We start from the raw sequence: 5,829 nt of genomic DNA, 5'->3' as shown, positions 1-5,829 counted from the left end.
TGCCTTTGTCCATCGGTCCAACGGGTCATTGGGTTGTCCAACGGGTAATCGGTATCTGTCCTATCTAAATGCATCGAACACGTGTCGAACACAAAATCTTTAAAATTGTAGACGTATCGAACACTTGGAGAGTTACCCTACACCATCCAAGGCTTTAAGTATATACAGATATAGATAAAATGTGTGACATATTATAGGGTAAATTATACATTTATACACACGGACCCTCGTACTATGGGGTCTGCGATAGATACCCCTCTGTATTCTTTTTTCCAATAAAGATCCCCTCTCTGTTTGTATGGCTGAAGGAAAGTGCTGGTTTACCAAAATACCCCTCCATTAAGTCATTGGGTATACAGAAGGAAGAAAGAAACTCATAAGAAATTAGAAAACTTAGAAATACAGAGGGAATTCTGATTTCTTTTGTTGGGTTATTATTTTTAAGTTTCAATGCATTTTCTATATGGTTGGTATATGGGGCAATAACCAGCCATCATTTGGAATAATAGAGTTGTAAGAATGAAACTGTATAGGATAAGGGACTTCTGTTAATGTTTCAACACTCAGAGGGAACTTGAAATAAGAGCAAAAGGAATAAAGAACAAATTGAAAATAATGAAGATGACGCTTAGAATCCTCCTGATTATCTTGATTAACTCTCTTGCATATCAGCTGGAACCTTGTCGCCTACCCTGAGTTCAACGATATCACCTGAAATGAGTTCAACGAGTAATTTCCCCCAGGTCGAGCAATTGTAGAATCCGGACAATGTCATCGTCTTCCTGGATGAATCTCTTCTGATTCCTTGGGACTCAAATCAAGCGATTGAGTGCTTCGACCGCCATTTCTCTAACTTCAAAGGATTTTGCATCAACTCTGGCATAAAACCCGCATGTGAGGCATTGATAGAGAGAACTGTTCTCGTGAGATCCTTTCATGTGAGATATTCCCTTTATTGGCACAGGATCAAAATCCACTTGAGACCAATACCTACTTTGCATAAGCATGAATTCACTAATTAAACAAATCTATGGTTAAAAGCAAGCATTCCTAAGTCGTGCTTTTATTCATTCCTTCTCTTGTTTGTGTTCCGTTTTATTTGTTTTCCCTAGTAGCTTGTCTAGTCCATCCATGATACATATGCAAGTAATATCAGTTTTCATGTATTGCAGACCATTGGTTTTGTTGGTTTTCCTTTTATCAATTATGCCAAAATTCTTAGGAGCTTAAGAAACAATCCAGAATTCTTAGGAGCCATTACTATTTCTTTCCTTCTAAGTTCTATGCCCCTATCTTTGCATTATTAGTATATACAAGTTCAATAAGAAATGGCATAAAGCTTTTCAATGGCAGCTTGGTGCCAGTTCAGCTTACTATTGATTTCAAGCCAAATTTACCCCTCTACTATTCCCTCCACCCCCACCCAACGGATGGGCTGAGGGCAACAAGATAACTTTTTTGTTTTCTTAGCTGGACGCTGATGTGTCTAACTTGAGAACATGAGATTACGTCAGAGGCCCTGCATGTTATCCCAGGGGCAGAATCTCCGACGGTCAAATTAGTCGAATGCACAAGTGAGGTTAGATGAGGCCTGAGGTGAGAGTTCAGAGGATGTCACTCAAGAGCAGAAATGCTGGAGAGTAGTAATTAGCAAGATGCCAAGATAGCTTATGGAGGAGGCTGAGCGGATAACTCAGTGCAAAGGACGGCTTTTTCTCTTTGCATGATGAACAAGGGTGCACAGGGTCTAGCTACCAAATAGTGAAACACCTGGGCTGGCGATGTCTAGCATTTGGTGATTATTGTGTCAAGGATTTCAGACTTATTTCGGCACCTAGTCACACAAAGGAGTATAACCACCAGAGACCAATTTATTGTGTTGGCAACAGATGGGGTAATGCACTTACTATTTCTAGCTTACTGATGTTTTGAACTTATCCATAATTTATAAAGATATGTAGGACATGAAACTCCAACTTAATTATAAACAAAAGACATCAAACATCTCGAGACCTCACTGTTACGGAAAAGTAAAGAAGACGATCAAGAAACTCATATCCAATCAAGAGGTTTAGAGAACTCGCAGAGGCGAAACAGAGACTCTCCATTATTTTAAGCATAGTTTCCAACAACAACAACGCAGCCAGTGCCATCACTACCAATCAAAAGCTCTTCAATATCCCAGTCGCCACTTCTAAGGGCAAATCCGAAGATTTATCAATGACCAACAGGCATCATCATAACCAGAAAGCCTTCGGTACGTTTCCGATGACTCCAAGCTCCCTGCCTTATTGTTATGGGGTTAGTCGTTGGGATTCCGTGCGGCACTCGAATGCGACGAGTAAGCCTAAGCAATAAGCAATAACACAAGAAAAGGCAACAAAGATGGCACACGAATTAGATAAAAGACAAATTGTATTGCATTAATGGATGACAAGCATAAGTACACAGTTCAATGTCGAGGGGATCTCATGCTTAACCTTTACATGCTCATGACTCACTCGACTACCTACCTCTCCTCAAAGATTATGTTAAACTTTTGGGGGAATGACAATAGGAAACATCAAAATAATGAAAAATCATACTATATAATTATAATAACGCCATTGGCGGTTCCCCCTTACAAAATACATGCATAGCCACCCATGACACACATGCTGACACCATGAAGGCACGTGGTTGGCACTCTGATGGCACACGGTAGGTGCTTGATAGCACAGTGAAGGAGTCACTTATGACATTATGGCTTCGTTAGAACTAAATAAGCGAGGGTAAGAGGCGGCCGAAAGAAAAACCACGTGTGTTCAGAAATTTCAATGCACAAGGGGATATGTCGCTAAAGCCAAGCTTTATTAGGGGTAAAATGGTCAAAATTGTCAAAAAGGGTGGTTTGGGTATTTAAATATAAAGTAATAGCGAAATTCTAATTTTTTTCAATGATAACTGGAATGCTAGCGAAGGGGGTCTTTGACTAATGGTCAAATGTTTGTCGCAAAAAAAAAAGTACAGGAGGTATCTATCACAGACCCCAGGGGGTTCATGTAATTTTTTCAAAGGAAAAAGTTTGCATAGATGATCAAATGTAAAGTCTGAATTGAGTTATCTTGTGATGATAAATTTAGAGATAGTAGTTAAAGATTAGGTAATACAACTAAAGATGTTATGTTGTTTAAAAAAAGCATGTTCCTAAGAAAACCAAAAATGATAATAAGAAAGTTGATAAGGGCAAGCATCTTTAAACAGAGATGAATCATCAAATTCGCCCTGAAGTATTTTCTCCAATGATGAGCTTCCTTTTTTTACCTAGATCTGATCAAGGTTCAAAGTATCAGTGTAGGCCTATAGGCTTGTACCGGTTCTTTTTTTTTTGTGTTTTTGTTTTTGAATCTGGTTTAGAGGGATTGATTTAAGGCTTGGCTATCATTTGAACCGTGGTCTGACCTAAACCACTCCCTATAAGGGTGTACCGGAAATTCCATGATACGATACATATCAATTGATACGAGCCAATACCTAATGATATTTTAAACTTTAGATTAGATAGATAAAACCATAAAAACATAATCAATGGCTTACTATGTATAGTTTTTAAGTAATGTAGGGAACGAAAATGAATGTTGTATTCTTACAATGGGAACTTTCATTTAGTGGTTTAATGTCTCTAGGAGGGGCTATCTCTACAAAATGAAGCAAGCTAGTGGTTAGACATGAAATAAATGGTCATCTCTTGAAGTATGAAAAAAAAAAGCAAAAATGAGACTATGTACGAGCCTTCCCCTTTACTTTTTTTATAACTTTACTAGCTCGCGCTAATCAACAAGATCCTCCAACTATTAGTTCAAGAAGGGAATAAATAAAGCATTAATGATCAAAACCTCAAGAAGTAATGAGTGATACTAGTTAATCAAAACATGAAGGAAACAAAGGAAAAATGCATGCTACTACTTAATGTATATACTTTTATTTCTTAACTTATTTTGTAAGTAATTGATCTTATACCTTGTGGAGAACTTCCCATGATTGAAATATTTGAAATAAGGACACCTACAATTGTTCAAATAAGGAAAAGTAGAAATATTTACTTCTTATTCATACAAATATTTACACCCAAATTATAGTAATTTCATTAAAGAGTTCCAAGCTTTCTGTTGCCTAGTTGATGTCAGTTACAAAGCTAACAATAGGTGAGGTCTGCCTTGGTGGTTCTATGATAAAAGTAAAAGGCTTCCAAAGGCATGGTAAAGTAAGGTTGCGTAAGCTATTAATTAGATTTTCTTAAGAAAATGGTAATATATTGTGTAAATTTATGATAGTTATTAATTTAATGAAAATAGTGAAAAGAGTGTAAAGTATGCTACATGAGAGAAAGAAACTTTTTAACAAAAGATATTGGCTTCCTAACAATAAATGTTGTTTGTTTGTCAAATATTGTAAGTACTCTTTAAGCAATATAATCTTGGGAATGAATGCATAGTTTACACTTGTAAAATTTAAACAATATTAATATATGTCTAATAGCATTTTTCTATGCTTGTGTATTATCTTGAAAGTGTGTTTGCTAGTGATTTATTGCAATATGAGCAATTGTACACTTGGTTAACAAGATTCACCTTTCTCTTGCAAATAACATAGGATTTATACCAAAGACCTTGATCAATATCAATGTATACAATGTATGTTGAAATTCTATACCTACTAGACAAGTTTTCAATCCTAAATGTAATAAATTGTAGAGATCAATATTGTAATAAAATGCATAAGAACATGTATGGGAAGAGATTTCATAAGCAGAATTACTAACTAAAGAGATCTTGAGCTTCATCAATCTTACGTTCAAACATCACCCTTATATACTTTATAGTTAAAAGTGACAACTCTTCCGAAAACATGACATACAAACAAATTGAGGAAAAATTTTGTAAATACATACACTTGATTACAACCTAACAAAATATTGTCACGGTGTTTAAGTGTTTACCATAAAATCCTATAACTTTCATAGTTGTAGCTGCCATTACAATAATTCCAATATCTATTTGTCTCAAATAATGTTCTCCAATCTCTATATATTTGTCCTAGAAAGTGATGGTGGTAGGAAACATACTACAATTATCATGAAAGAGAAAGGAAAAACATCTTTGAAAAAGGAAATTACAATTCTAGCAAAAAAAAAAAAACATGCTTAAATTGTATCAAGTAGAAGTATATCCCTTTTGTTGAACTTGATGATATCTATTTATATACTTAAAGCATTGGGTGGGTGTACGACAACATTGGGAGGTTTACACTTATATATTTTTTGTTCTCTAAATTATTGATACATGTTTCTCTCTCCTTTCTCTTCTTTATTCTCTCTTTTCTCCCACCTCTCTTTGTTTGGAAAATTGAAAGAATGCCACATATAAGACAAACCTCCCTATATATTCACCTTTATAATATTCAAAAATTACAACAATGCCACATATAAGATAAATCTCCTTGTATAATTGACTCAATGGCATTCAAAAATTATATAGTCCCACATACAATTATCACATACTATAAATAAAACGCCATTCCTCTTCTTTCTCAACTCTCTCTTTCTCTCTCCTATTCTCTATCTCAACTTTTATTTATTCATTTATTTATTTTATTTTTATTATTTAAATATTTATTCATTTAATAAAATTAAATAAATTGTTTATTTTAATAAAATAAATCAGTATAATAAAAGAGACGTGACATTAAAAGATAGATTTCAATACACATTTATTTATTTATTTAAAAATAATTTATTAACAAATTATTCTCTCCCCTTGAGCCCAATATTTAGTGTTATCAACGGGTTAG

This window comes from Nelumbo nucifera, chromosome 4 (assembly GCF_055504915.1).
Source record: "Nelumbo nucifera cultivar China Antique chromosome 4, China Antique-T2T, whole genome shotgun sequence".
Lineage (NCBI taxonomy): Eukaryota > Viridiplantae > Streptophyta > Magnoliopsida > Proteales > Nelumbonaceae > Nelumbo > Nelumbo nucifera.
Note: the sequence above shows the minus strand (reverse complement) of the source record.